This window comes from Bufo gargarizans, chromosome 6 (genome assembly GCF_014858855.1).
Source record: "Bufo gargarizans isolate SCDJY-AF-19 chromosome 6, ASM1485885v1, whole genome shotgun sequence".
Lineage (NCBI taxonomy): Eukaryota > Metazoa > Chordata > Amphibia > Anura > Bufonidae > Bufo > Bufo gargarizans.
The window spans coordinates 237,917,526-237,933,467 of NC_058085.1; the positions used below are offsets into that span (position 1 = coordinate 237,917,526).

At 41.4% G+C, this 15,942-nt stretch overlaps 1 protein-coding gene across 1 annotated transcript in view; it reads left to right on the top strand.

The window, feature by feature from the left end:
- Positions 1 to 252: 252 nt before the first annotated feature.
- LOC122941334 (zinc finger protein OZF-like) overlaps positions 253 to 15,942 on the top strand; it is a 51,664-nt gene continuing 35,974 nt past the window's right edge. The window contains exon 1 of the mRNA XM_044298471.1: positions 253 to 470. The gene's annotated coding sequence lies outside the window, so the exon portion shown is untranslated. The remainder of the gene's footprint in view (positions 471 to 15,942) is intronic.

Consider the following 15,942-nt stretch of genomic DNA (forward strand, 5'->3'; position numbering starts at 1 on the left):
CTCTCAGAATATAACTCCCCAATTTTTTTTTTTTTCAAACAGTTGACAAAAGTAAAGCTATATGTAGCACAAAACGAGAACTATCACTCGTCCTGCAAAAAACAAACCATCCTACTACTACAGCACCTCGGAGGGGAAATAAAGAGTTGTGAGTTTGTAACCCTCGAAATGCAACAACGGAAAGGCGAAAAAAGTAGCTTCTCCTAAAACCTCTACACAGAGCAGCCCTCAGGAGGGGAAGTGCGAGTCTGTCACACACAAGCGACGCACACAGCTCTGCTGCCTGCACGTACACGCTGCAAAACAAAGAACGTGCGCATGGCCCCGCCCAGGAGTGATCACGTGACTGTGACGTCATCAAAGGTCCTATGCACACAGGACTGTGTACCTGACTGACCACATGACTGTGACATCATCAAAGGTCCTATAGCTGCTAGGATGTAACCGCTGTGGATAAGTTAGTGATCAGGGTATGTGTGATCTGTATTTATTGTTATCATGTACTGGGGTCATTGTGCATAATAATACACGTGTGTGATAGATACTGCGTATATCTGTAGTGCAGCTGTATAGTATAGGAATGTAAATAATATACTGTATGCAAGTTATGCAACTGTATGTATTATATACTGGGTATATGTATGGGCTTGTATATAGTGTAATGCTAGTGTTTTATAAACCTATGTATAATGTAAATATCTGGCTGTAAATATAGCTCTGTAATATATCAGTTCATAGATTTATCACATACATTATTAAATAGCACTAGCAAAATAGTGTGTGTGTATATATATATATATATATATATATATATATATATATATATATGTACAGTGCTCCAGACAAAAAAAAAATATCAAGGAGCCATTGGCTCCTAACCTGAAAAATGTAGGAGCCAAATGATATTTTTAGTCGCCAAATGTAAAGGTGTTCTGCACTTTGTTTTAACTGATGATCTATCCTCTGGATAGATCAACATCTGACCGACGAGGGTCCGACACCCGGGACCCCCGCCGATCAGCAGTTTGAGAAGGCAGCAGCGCTCCAGCAGCGCCGCGACCTTCTCACTGTTTACCGCTGGCCCAGTGACGTCACGACTAGCATCACCTAGCACGGGCGGGGGCTAAGCTCTGTTCCCTTGAATGGAGCTTAGCCCCGCCCACGCTAGTTGATACTAGTCGTGACGTCACTGGGCCACTGGGGTTTATAAAACACTGTCGGACCCCCGCCGATCAGATGCTGACGATCTATCCAGAGAATAGATCATCAGTTAAAACAAAGTGCAGAACCCCTTTAAAATACATATGATATAGCTGGGATGCTTAGGAGCATGGAGTTTTCTAAGCTACAGCCCACGCAGTTAAAGGGGTTGTGCACTCATTTCCATGACCTGTCAGTCTAGCCAGATTCGCGTTGCTAATCCCTAGGTGCTGGGTCCTGGCTCATTCGCTTCCAGGCCTCCGCTTCTTGTCTTGGGTTTCTCCATGAAAACATTTGCCTGCAGTGGCATCAAGACAATCACTGGCCACAGTGTGAGGGCGGATCTTCACCCAGCAGACGTCTGCAGCATATGTCTCCTGGATGAAAGCCTTTTTTTCTTAAAGAGGCAGAGCAGAGGGTCTAGGTGCAAATGGCGACAAGACAATTGCCATTTTGCAATTCTAAGTCTCATTGGTGACCATTTTGGTCGCCATCTGGAGCTCTAATATATATATATATATATATATAAAGTACATATATCTTAGGGAGTAGGTGTTAGGGAAACATCCCTTTACCCTATAATTGTTGAAATCCAAATCTAAAAGGGATCGGGAGCGCTCAGGAAGCTAACAAACATTGGATGCATGTGGATCAGATTTCTCTTTAATTCAAAGACAAGATCTCAATAATATAGGGTTGAAACCGAAAAAAAAAACATCTCATGACAAACATGACATTTGCAGTTAGAAGATATAAATCATAAGACCATACGTATGTTTCCATTCCTCCCCCCCCCCCCCCACACACACACTTCCTGAGACTCATACTATACTATCTGCTAGAGAGGAAACTGTGGGTGGGGGTGGGTTCTATCACACACATAAACTGACTTTTTGACCTTGTTTTTAGACATTATTATTATCTGTCTATTTAACCCTGTAAGCTCCATTTAGGACCTGACCTAAATCTTCTATATGCACAACATGGAGGACATGTTTATAGAAAATTGATTCTCATCCCCCAAAAATCCCCCATTGTGAGATATCTTCAGTTCTACAGCTGGTGCAGGACAGAAGATTTTCTCAATAGTCTCTATAATGTCTTCTCTTGGTACATACTTTGATTGTGCACATAAACAGTAGCCTAAGCAATACATATGCTATGAGGATAACTATTGCGACTTGGACAATCGCTTGAAGAATTCCCATGAACCACCCTCCGAAAGTTTTGAATCAGTTGGCAGGGTTGAGGAAGGAAAAGGTGCCTTCCTACCATCAGTCTTTGCACTATTTTCCTGTAACCAAGAATAAATCAAAAATAGGGTCCGCTCACCTCTGTCCCCTCAGGGCAGGTGCTCTAGTCCAAAAATTGAGACACCCCTCAAAGCAAATTAGTAATAGAAAAATGGGTTGGACTGGCACTCATATAAGGAATAACACGGTTTATTACATATGAATACAATGTGAAATGTAGTTTTCTTCACCTGTCACAAATAAAATACGAATAAAATACAATGAATGCACTATTCAACCTAAAATCTTATTAAATCACAAGAAAATAAAATTATAAAAATTGCAGGAACCGCAGGCACCAACCGTTCACAGAATTCACTGGTTCTGGTTGTATGTCCAATGGTCGATGATGCCACCGGTTACTGCAAACCCATATGGTATTAAAACAAGAGTTACGTTTCTATGTATTATTCCACCTAAACAATTCCACAAGTTAGGAGATCTCAGAAGCGCAAGGTTCAGAGCTTTCAATGAGTTGGTACTAGTATTTTCAAAAGTATAGCAACTTTTCAATATAATAATAGTGTGTCTTTATCCTCAATGTTGCAAGACAACGTTTGATAGTCAGTGTTTAAGATGATAATTCCTGCACAGCAAATTTTCAGGAAGACAGTGTAGCAATTTCCACAGCTGACACTGTTCAAACAAATTGTCCGCTGTTTATAGTTACCCGCAGGGATGTTTTCTTTGGGTTGGAAGCTGTTATTTAATCCACCATGTAATGCGGTCCTATTATTTTCTTATATGATAGCGGCAATGACCGTTGTAGTAAGTCTCAATTCAATGAAAGAGTTGTAAGTTTTCCCACAGGTGTGGGCTTACCTCCGCCTGCGCTCTGCTCAGTGGGACTAGTAGATGGTCTTTTTCGGCCGCTCAATGTGCCGGCGTCCCGGCTGCGGTATTCGCGTCCCTCGTGGCTCTTCACTGCTGCTTCTCACGTGGTGTACTTACGTGAGGTATGCAGTCGCTTGTTTCTGAGCGCTGGCGGGATGACGTAATCACTCTTTTCCGGTGCGTGTCCAGGAAATCTTTCTCTTTGTATAAGTGCACTTATTTTCCAAGATAGGATGCGGGGTCTTTTAGTCTGGGATGTTACCCAGATGCTCACCAGGTGGTGAGCATCTGGGTAACATCCCAGACTAAAAGACCCCGCATCCTATCTTGGAAAAGACCCCGCATCCTATCTTGGAAAATAAGTGCACTTATACAAAGAGAAAGATTTCCTGGACACGCACCGGAAAAGAGTGATTACGTCATCCTGCCAGCGCTCAGAAACAAGCGACTGCATACCTCACGTAAGTACACCACGTGAGAAGCAGCAGTGAAGAGCCACGAGGGACGCGAATACCGCAGCCGGGACGCCGGCACATTGAGCGGCCGAAAAAGACCATCTACTAGTCCCACTGAGCAGAGCGCAGGCGGAGGTAAGCCCACACCTGTGGGAAAACTTACAACTCTTTCATTGAATTGAGACTTACTACAACGGTCATTGCCGCTATCATATAAGAAAATAATAGGACCGCATTACATGGTGGATTAAATAACAGCTTCCAACCCAAAGAAAACATCCCTGCGGGTAACTATAAACAGCGGACAATTTGTTTGAACAGTGTCAGCTGTGGAAATTGCTACACTGTCTTCCTGAAAATTTGCTGTGCAGGAATTATCATCTTAAACACTGACTATCAAACGTTGTCTTGCAACATTGAGGATAAAGACACACTATTATTATATTGAAAAGTTGCTATACTTTTGAAAATACTAGTACCAACTCATTGAAAGCTCTGAACCTTGCGCTTCTGAGATCTCCTAACTTGTGGAATTGTTTAGGTGGAATAATACATAGAAACGTAACTCTTGTTTTAATACCATATGGGTTTGCAGTAACCGGTGGCATCATCGACCATTGGACATACAACCAGAACCAGTGAATTCTGTGAACGGTTGGTGCCTGCGGTTCCTGCAATTTTTATAATTTTATTTTCTTGTGATTTAATAAGATTTTAGGTTGAATAGTGCATTCATTGTATTTTATTCGTATTTTATTTGTGACAGGTGAAGAAAACTACATTTCACATTGTATTCATATGTAATAAACCGTGTTATTCCTTATATGAGTGCCAGTCCAACCCATTTTTCTATTACTATTTTCCTGTAACCATTTGTCTCTCATGGCTTTCACCTTTTCTATTCCATCTTTTACCTTGGGGATCTATATAATGGCAACAAGCAGTTCCTACAACCTGACACATACCTTCTTCCTTTGCTGTCAGTTAGTCTAAAACCAGGGTGTGTTGATTGGTGACAAAGATTATCTGGTTCTGGACAATGTTAGAGGTGTTCATGAGTCTTAACACCTCCCATATCTAATCATCCAAATAATAAGTTGCCACTACTAGCTTGTCCCACATCTGCATTACCATGGGGTACAAGAAAAAGGTACTGAAAATCTTATTGGAGATGCTCATCTCTACTACGTGAGGTTTACCATTTGGTCTGGATGTATTGTCCTTTGCCCTTCGATACGGAGTATGTTTAGGTATAGCATTTATATCTATGTTGGAATGGGGTATTACAAAGGTTACAGGAGTAAGCCGGACAATTGTGCATCAACCAGTGACATTTCTGGGCAACCACTTGTATGCCTTATGCCCACAGACCTGGAGTATATCTTCTGGAACTGCAACCACCATACTATTAAACAACTGAGTTATCAATTTGGCCAGTCGGACACCCTCTGCCAGTTTTGGTCCCTTTTCCTGACCCTCTGAGGAGTTAGAGGTTACGGTACGGTTGTTGCAGGCCAGATTCTTACTCTTTACAGGAGCTATAACAACACACTGCACCAGGCTGTTTGGGTTAGAGTCATTGCAGCCAAATTTGTTATGAGGACTAAAAGACATACCTTTCAACTGTATTTGCAAACAATAACAGTGTGTCCAACTTGGAAAGCATGACGCATTGCACCACATGTTCTCGTTCCAGGGGGTAGAGCTATAATCAACTGGTGGCCCTGATCTGTTTACCATGAACCAAGGGGGCTCATCCAATCCTGCAACGGGTAAGGGTGCTCCCCTGTCTCTAGTTTTAGACTTAACCTGCTTCATGATGAACAGAGACACTTGCGCTGCCGTTAGATATATCTCTGAGGCTGATGTTATCACCTTGTTTGCCGCTACCTAGTATTGGATTGAATGTCCAACCTGTTCTCACCTTTAATAGGTGGCTAATAGCTATATATATATATATATATATATATATATATATAATACCGGCGCTGGCATACAGAGAGGGGAGGGGAGGGTGAGGATTATTACATGTATATGCATAGGACGCTAATTACAAGATCTCTACCTGTTATCTGATGAATAGCCGTTCCGCGATGTGGTGTGATCCCGTTGTTCCAGGAAGTGCTGTATAGATCTGATGAGACGCTTCTTGCTCTAACTCTATATAGCTATTAACCTGCTTCATGCCTGAGAAAAAGATAGTACAGTTGGCCAGTTCAGTCAACTCAGTCCCTCAATTTTTCAACGTCATTCAGTCCTTCAAACAGCACCTGATGGTGCCGTATGAAAGCATTGTCCTATTCATCATTCAGTGGACGAAACACTGCTGACACGCTCAGGGTCAGTACCACTGTCAGCAGGAGGATCTTCATCCTGTGGTTCCAAGACTTTCTTGCAGGGAGAACTGTGTATCCAGTTGGGTTTTCCTTCAACCTTTAAAGCGGTGTGGGTGGTCAACAGTACTTGAAAGGGACCATCGAATCTTGGATCTAGTCCTTTTCTCACATGCCTTTTTATCACCACCCAGGCTCCAGGCTGCAAGCTGTAAGTTCCTTCTACGGATTTAGGATCTGGAAGTGAAGCAAACACTTGTTTATGAGTATGTTCACGCCGTTTTGTGAGGGCCTGGACATACCCACCGAGATTGTCATTGTTCATCTGTAACTTCTGGGGGAAGTACAACCCAAGCCTGGGAGCGCACCCAAACAAAATGTCAAAAGGAGACAGTCCTGTTTTTGGTTGGGAGTGGTCCTAACAGAATATAAGGCGAGAGACAGACATTCTGGCCAAGGTCTTTGGGTTTCCTGCATGGCTTTCTGGATCTTTAATTTCAATGTGCCGTTGAGGCATTTAACTCGGCCACTGCTTTGGGGATGGTAGGCTGTGTGGAATGCTTGAGTGACCCCTAGCGCCTGCATGACCTCCCTCATTACTTCTCCTGTGAAATGGGACCCCCTATCTCTCTCAATGACTTCAGGAACACCGTACCTGCATATCAGTTCACTGACCAATTTCTTTGCTGTATTTTTTGCATTTGCCTTTGCTTATTGTGAAGGCTTCTGGCCATCCTGAAAAGAGATCAACACACACAAGAACAAACTTGTACACACCTACCTTAGGTAGCTGTATATAGTCTGTCTGCAATCTCTGAAATGGGTAAAAATGGCCTCAGGGTGTGCTTGCTTGGAGTCTTCGCAACTTGACCGGGATTATTCATCGCACAAATCATGCACCCTTGTACAAACCGAGCTTCTACTGTGGAAAACCCTGGTGCAATTCAACCAGCATTTACAACACTTGCCATAGCACCTTTAGACAGATGGGTAGGCCCATGGGCCTCCTGTGCCATAGCAGGATACATTGGACAAGGTAAACAAGTCCTTTGCCCAAAGTTCTTTTTCCTCAGGAGGGGCTTGATCAGTCATTTTCTGGAGCATACTTACAGACACGTCTTCTGGATTTTTACTGGGATGGGGACAGTCTTTAAAGGCTGTAGTGCGGCTTGTTGGGCCGCTTTGTCAGCTCGATCGTTACCTTTTGCCTTACACCGTGGTGTGCCTGGTATGTGCCTTGACCTTGCTGATAGCAACTTCCTCTGGTAAAAACAGAGTTCATAAGTTCTAGTATAGAGTCTTTATTCTTTATAGGCTGGCCACCAAATAGGTCCATAGTCATGTGCAATACCAAAAGCATACCTTGAGTCTGTGTAGATGTTCACCTTCTTCCCCTTGGCCATTTTACACGCCTCAATGAGTGCCTTTAACTCCACCTCTTGTGCTGACATGTGAGGTGGGAGTAGTTCTCAGCTGTACCTACCTCGTGCTGTGTGACCACTGCATATCCAGTATGGAACCGGCCATCCTCTCCAATGAACCTGCTTCCATCTACAAAGTACTCAAAGTCAGGATTTGAAAGAGGTTTTTCATGAACATGTTCAAACCCAGACATTTCCTGCTGCATTAATTGTACGCAATCATGAGGGTCATGTTCGACAAGATCAGTTAAAAGTTCTGATACACCTCCCTCCCCCAGTTCTGAATCTGTAATCAGTAACAGAGTAGACGGAGTAGTACAACGTTTGAATGAGATGTTTGCAGGCATGAGGAGTGCACACTGTAGTCTTAGTTGTCTGGTCATGGAGATATGTTTTGGTTGCACTTGAGTGAGAATGCCTTGAATGTCATGAGGAGTTTGAACAGTTACAGGGTAGTCCAGAACAATTTCAGAAGCTTTTTCAGTGATAGCTTGCACTGCCGCTACTGCCCTGACACAAGAGGGGGCCTCTGGCAACAGGATTGAGACTAGCAGAAAAGTAGGCAACGGGGGCGTTGCCGATCTCCGTGTTTCTGAGTCAGTACAGCAGTGTTATGCCCCTGCATTTCAGAACAAAACAAACAGAAAGGTTTGTCATATTTTGGAATGCCGAGAGCATTTCAAAGTATGAAAGTTATTAACAGCTTCTTCTGTAAGATGAAAGGGATCAGAAGACAAACAGTTATAGAGGGGCTGCATTAACATAGATGTGTGCCGTATCCAGGGACGGCAGTATGAGACAAGACCCGAAAATACTCTCAAGTTCTGTGCTCCTTTGGGTACCTGTATCTATTCCACTGCCTCTTTTCGTTCAGGGGTGAGGTGCCAGGCACCGTGTGACAGGCAGTGTCCAAGAAATATCACCTTTCTTTACAAAACTGCAGTTTATGCCTAGAAGCTTTACACCCATTTTCTTGGAGAAACATTAGGAGTGGCAGCTCCGTTTCAGCACACCCATAAGTAAGTCATCAACATATTGCAATAAGAACACAGTTCCAGGAGGGGACCAGTTGGCTAGGGCAGACTGTAAGGCCGGACTGTACATGGTGGGCGAGTTCTAGGCATATGCTGTGAAGATACGAGATGTGCAGCACCTGAAACTACGGATACTGGAAGCCTGTGCTAGCATTTCTCCTGCGGTGTTGCTATCAGTGTGTGAAGAGTGGGAGCAGAGGGTTGCATTGACAATCCAACACAATGGGCAGCACATTGAACACATTTTATAAGTGGTCAGAAACTTGTAAATAACTTATGAAAGAATAAAGTTACGTTAAAACCAAGCACACCATTGTTTTTCTTGTGAAATTCCCAATAAGTTTGATGTGTCACATGACCCTCTTCCTATTGAAAAAACTAAAGTTGGATTCAAAATCGCCAACTTCAAAATGGCCGCCATGGTCACCACCCATCTTGAAAACTTTCCCCCCTCACATATACTAATGTGCCACAAACAGGAAGTTAATGTCATCAACCATTCACATTTTATTAAGGTGTGTCCATATAAATGGCCCACCCTGTAGATTGCCAGGAGGCAAAGCTGAGGCGAAACGCGCGTCGGGGTTCCAGCCTGCCCTGTGTCCGCTGTCTCTGCCCTCCGTCATGTCTCTGGGTATGTTTGTCTTTCCAGCAGGTACCGGGGAGAGTTTCTTCTTTATAGCTTCCATAGTGATAGCTTGGTGTAAGGGGGCGTATTTACTTGAATACTTCAGACAGATACTGTGTCATTATCTTTTCTGTCATTATTGTTATACTATTTTGGGCCCCACACCTATATTGACTCTCCTTAGGGGTATGCAGTGGAGTGAGGACCACAGTTACTTGTATTTGTTTTGTACCAAATAATATCTACTTGTAAATTACCCCACTGCATACGGCACATACACTTTACATGTGTTCCATCTGTTTGGCGGGTTATTGAGACACCGGGGGGGGGGGGGCGGTCTATGGCATCCAGTCTGTTTGCTGATTTTTTCCAAATTAATTCTGTGTAATAATGTCTCATATTTATGAACTTTGATCAATTTATGATATAATAAAGTATTTATATTTTTAAATATACTGGGCATTCTATGGTTGTTTTTAACAACATTTTTTAGGCTTATATGATTGGTTCTCTGTCTGCCCTACCCTACGGCTATTTAGTGAGGCCTTCTTTGTTGGTTCTATATAAACAAATTCAGTCCAGTAGTCAAAGTGTAACGCAGTGTTATAAATTTGTATTCCCAAATTCTTCTAGCTCTTTGGGATTTGAAGTTACCTTTTAATATGAGAACTTTCATGTGTTCTTCATTGTGTCCTTGGCTACAGAAATGCCTAGCCACATTTAGTGCAGAGAATCAGATAAACAACATTAGATGTAGAACATGTGAATGTCCCAGGGATCTTATAGTCCTGTGTGTTAGGGATCCGGATCTCATCTGTTGTCATTATATAGGAACAGGTTTTGCATCTTCTTATATTACAGGGAAGGGTTCCTTTTTCTGCGGTACATGGCGTTGAACTTGATCTGATCAGAATATTCCTTAGATTTGGAGGTTGCCGATAAGCTAGTAAGGGGGGATCTGGGAAGATTGTTTTTAGTCGTTCATCCTTACGTAGGACATGACTTAATATTTTGGCAGTTTTTCTCATTACCTCTAGTAGTGTGTCGTAGGTCACAACCAGAGGTACACGCTGGTTCTGTTTCTTTTCATTGTATTGAAGAAGTTGACTTCTGGGGATCTTGGTGGCTCTTGTGATCTGATCTTCAGTTGAAGCAGGATGATAGCCCTGGTGTAAAAATGTCCTTTTCAGATATTTTAAATGCTCATCCCAGTCTGATGGGCTGGAACAGATTCGGTTATATCTGATGGCTTGACTAAAGATGATGGACTTTTTAATATGTTTAGGGTGGATGCTGTCCCATTTGAGATATGTAGGCCGATCAATAGGTTTTTTTCACCGCCAGTTCTGTGAGAAGGTCTGACAGACGTCCTTCTCTACCTCTTGCATGATGTTCTTTGTTTTGGTTTCACTTTATCATCTCATTTTCTTCTCCCAGGTGTCACCTATTTAGACTAATCCTCTTTCCTTTTATATTCCCTCCCATACTGCCTCACTTTGCGGTTTATACTACTTCCTGGATTGAAGTGTTTACTGCTGGAGGTTTCTGCTGCTGCTTGTTCAGATAAGTCCTTTCATGTATTGTGTTTCCTTGCTGGCTTGATTCTAGGTGACCCTGACTCCCTCCGTATGAAGTGCAGGGAGCCGGTGGTTGTGTCCCCTCACTATTATAGGGTTTTCAGGTGTCACAACGTCTTAGGTACGTGGGCATACAATCTTCTTCCTTTGAGACCCTTGTATGTTCTTAGCAGTCAGAGTGAGCTCTTAGGGTTTTATAGGGGTCACCTATATGCTCGTTAGTTTGGGATCAAGCCAGTCGGACATTTATTCATAACTTCCAGCTATCTGCAACATCTTCCGTGACAGTTTTTAATACAGGGATGTCTGTATTGAGCCGTCTTGAAGTTTTATGGTGGTGTCCAGAAAGCTGACTTCTGTGTGTAAATAGTTGAGGGTCAGTTTTATGGTGGGATGGAATTTGTTGAATTGTTAATGAATTGTTCATGTTCAGAGTCGGTCCAGATTATTAGGATGTCATCAATGAAACGGAAGTAGGCGAACGGTTTTTTGGGGCAGGAAACCAAAAAGTCATTTTCCAGTTTTGCCATGAAGAGATTTTCATATTGCGGTGCCATTTTACTTTCCATGGCGGTCCCAGTGCACTGTAAATATATTTTCTTGTCAAAAGAGAAATAGTTATGGGTGAGGATGAATTTGGTTAGTTGTAGTACAGACTCCGAGACAATCCCATTCGCCTCCAAGTATACTCAGCAAGCAGTTAATCCATCATTGTGCGGGATATTCGAATACAAGGATTCCACATCCATGATTGCCAAGATTGTGCCTTTAGGGAGGGGACCTATGTTTGACAGTTTGTTCAATATGTCAGTGGTGTCCTGTAGCTAACTTGTTGTGTTTATCGCTAATGGTTTGAGGATGCCCTCTATCCAACCTGAGATTTTTTCAGTGAGTGTTCCCACACCTGAAATGATCGGTCTCCCTGGATTCCCTGCTATGTGTATTTGGGAAGCATGTAGAATACTCAAATCCTGGGATTCTCAGGTACCAAGTCTAAAAGTTGCGTGGATCCTGCAGGAAGACCCCTGATGACCTTTTTTTAACTCTCTCAATATTTCTGAGTTGGGTCTCCCTCCATTTTGATATAATATCATGTGTCTGTGAGTTGTCGGTGTGCTTCTTCTACATAGTCCAAAGTGTTCAAAAGGACTATAGCGCCACCTTTATATGCAGGTTTTATGGTGATTCCTTTGTTGCTTTTTAAGGTTTGAATCTACCTCCTTTCCTGTATGTTTATATTGAATGTTTCTTTTATATGTCCAGTATTGCAGACTGTACTACATTTTTAAAGGAGTCAATGTACTGGTCCAAAATGGTAGTTTTTTGTCCACCAGTGCCACTTGTGTTTGGCTGTTTGAGAATTCTCTCTCCTGTTTGTCATGGAAGAACTCTTTTACCTGCAAAACCTGCAATACTTTATTTTGATTCTCTTAACCACTTCAACCCCGCTAGCTAAAACCCCCTTAATGACCAGGCCACTTTTTACACTTCGGCACTACACTACTTTCACCGTTTATCGCTCGGTCATGCAACTTACCACCCAAATGAATTTTACCTCCTTTTCTTCTCACTAATAGAGCTTTCATTTGGTGGTATTTTATTGCTGCTGGCATTTTTACTTTTTTTGTTATTAATCAAAATGTAACGATTTTTTGCAAAAAAATGACATTTTTCACTTTCAGCTGTAAAATTTGTAAAACGACATCCATATATTTTTTATATAATTTTTTGCCAAATTTATTGTTCTACATGTCTTTGATAAAAAAAAAAATGTTTTGGCAAAAAAAATAAAAAAAATGGTTTGGGTAAAAGTTATAGCGTTATATGGTGCAAAAATTTGAATTTCCGCTTTTTGAAGCAGCTCTGACTTTCTGAGCACCTGTCATGTTTCCTGAGGTTCTACAATGCCCAAACAGTAGAAAAACCCCACAAATGACCCAATTTTGGAAAGTAGACACCCTAAGGTATTCGCTGATGGGCATAGTGAATTCCTAGAACTTTTTATTTTTTGTCACAAGTTAGCGGAAAATGATGATTTTATATTTTTTTTCCTTAAAAAGTCTCATATTCCACTAACTTGCAACAAAAAATAAAAAATTCTAGGAACTCGCCATGCCCCTCACGGAATACCTTGGGGTGTCTTCTTTCCAAAATGGGGTCACTTGTGGCGTAGTTATACTGCCCTGGCAATTTAGGAGTAAAAGCCTTAGTTCAGGTATCCACTAAATTAGTTTGGGGACACCATATATATAGTTAGGCTGGTTCAGCTAGTTCAGGGCGGGCTTTTACTGGGCACAGGCAATGTGTTGGGTGGGTGCCTGTTCCCCAGGTTCCAGTCCGGGACCTGAGGCATGCTCATGTCCAGGGATCCTATTTAATCCTGCTACTGGATCTTGGGTGTGTCTCACTCTGGAGTGTTTTGTGAAGCAGAGTCCTGGTGAGGCTCTGTGTGAGTGGTCTGAGAGGCTAGGCGATAGCCTGAACTTTGGGGGACGCGGTGACACCTGTGAAACAAGGATCACGAGGCCAGAGTCGGGAGGACTACTGGGCCACAATCCCCCAAAAGGTATTGAAGTGTCACAGCCTAGAGGTTGCTGGACTTTATGGCTGAGGAAAGCCGCATTTGTGTTCCATGTGTGAACAGGGATCTCTAGGTGAGTCAGGGATACGCTTATGTGTTTAGTTAGAGCCTAGCCGGGCAAGGGTTTGTTATTTTGTGTGGCTGTCAGACGTGATAAGTTGAAGCTGCGACTTCGTATCCTGTGCTTTGCTAAAATGTCTGAAATAAAGCAAGAGTTTTGACATTATAACCGTGTCTGCGAAGATATCTGTGAGCGTGACACCCTGAAAAGAGACGATCCCTACAATAGTAATACCTACAAAAATTATTACTTTACTTTACATTCCCCATATGACATTTTATTTTTGGGGGATGATACAAGGCTTAGAAGTTTAGAAGCAAATCTTTAAATTTTTCTGAAATTTTCAAAAACTCACTTTTTAAGGACCAGTTCAGGTCTGAAGTCACTTTGTGAGGCTTACATAATAGAAACCACCCCAAAATGACCCCATTCTAGAAACTACACCCCTCAAGGTATTCAAAACTGATTTTACAAGCTTTATTAACCCTTTAGGTGTTCCACAAGAATTAATGGAAAATAGAGATACAATTTCAAAATTTCACTTTTTTGGCAGATTTTCCATTTTAATATTGTTTTTTTCCAGTTACAAATCAAGGGTTAACAGCCAAACAAAACTCAATATTTATGGCCCTGATTAAACACCCCATATGTGGTCGTAAACAGATGTACGGGCACACGGCAGGGCGCGGAAAGGATGGGAATGCCATATGGTTTTTGGAAAGCAGATTTTGCTGGACTGTTTTTTTTTTTTACACCATGTCCCATTTGAAGCCCCCCTGATGCACCCCTAGAGTAAAAAAGTCCAAATTTTGGAAACTATGGATAGGTTGGCAGTTTTGTTGGTACTATTTTAGAGTACATATGATTTTTGGTTGCTCTAGATTACACTTTTTTTTGTGAGGCAAGGTAACAAGAAATAGCTTTTTGCTATTTACAACATTCATCTGACAGGTTAGATCATGTGGTATTTTTATAGAGCAGGTTGTCACGGACGCGGCGATACCTAATATGTATACTTTCTTTTTATTTATGTAAGTTTTACCCAATGATTTCATTTTTTAAACAAAAAAAATAATCATGTTTTAGTGTCTCCATAGTCTGAGAACCATAGTTTTTTCAGTTTTTGGGCGATTATCTTGGGTAGGGTATGATTTTTGCGGGATGAGATGACAGTTTGATTGGCACTGTTTTTGGGTGCGTATAACTTTTTGATCACTTGCTATTGCACTTTTTGTGATGTAAGGTGACAAAAAATGGCTTTTTCTCAACTCTTTTCATGTTATAAATTCAGTTTTGAGAAGTCCAAAATTAAACCAAGCATCTGTGATAATATCTTGTAGGCAGAGAAACTACCCAGTAATCTTACAAAAACCTCTGGAAGAGCATGACATTGTGAATGGATTAATGGAATTTTACCAAAAATTTAACATATACAGCCTTTTTTCTACATAATTCAAAAAGTTATCTTTATTTCATAATAAAATCACAACTAATCAGGTTTTCCAACCACCCCATATCTTAGTCCACTTCTCCTCAGCTTCCCTCTGTTTATACATGATTTTCTCATAATTTTTTACCTTATCAATTAGATTTATCCATGTATTTATATCTGGAGTATATCGAGCAAACCAGGTCCGACTGACCAGCACTCTGGCCAACATCAGTATCCTACTCAGGAGGATCTTTTGATACTTATGATTATTTAGTTTGGAAAGATCATTAAGCACGAATACTTGTAGTTCAAAAGGAATTCGTATTTTTAGTTTATACATAATACAATTATTTATAGTATTCCAATAATTTATGAGTTCTGGACAAGTCCATATCATATGAAGAAAATCCGCTCCTGCAGTGTCGCATTTATGGCAGTTAGACGTGACTCTTAATCCACATTTATTCATCCACAAAGGAGTGATATGAAATCTATGGCAAATATAGAATTGTACTAAAACATGGTTGAAGTTCTGGGATAGTGAGCCTAAGTTCCCAAAAATATTCTCCCACCCTTCTAATTGTAAATTCGGACAATCCACCTCCCACGCTCTTTGTCCTGTTGACTGTGTATCACTAAACCGTGCCTTAAGTAGTAACTTATATATATTTGAAATCTTTATTCTAGACAATGTACCCCCTACCCAATCATTCAAAAAAGATGAATTATCTATATCCAACACCAGTTTATCGTCCAGACTGGACAGTACTGAACGCAATTGAAAATACCTAAACCATGAAAGGTTTTCTATATTATGTGTCATCTCTATAAATGGTTTAATATCTCTATCCTTAACTACCTGTGAAATATACAGAATTTTATTCTTCTGCCAAAATGTGTCGGCTGCAATATCATCTAGCCTTTGTAGATACACATTATGCCAGAGGGGCGTAAATGTAAGTGAACCCTTAACCTTCAACCATGTCCTAGTTGTAGCCCACACTTTCAGGAGTAGTTTTATAGTCTCTCTATAGCCTCGCTCATAGCTCTTCAATAGCCCGGATTCCAACAGGGTAAAAATATTATTGTGAGTG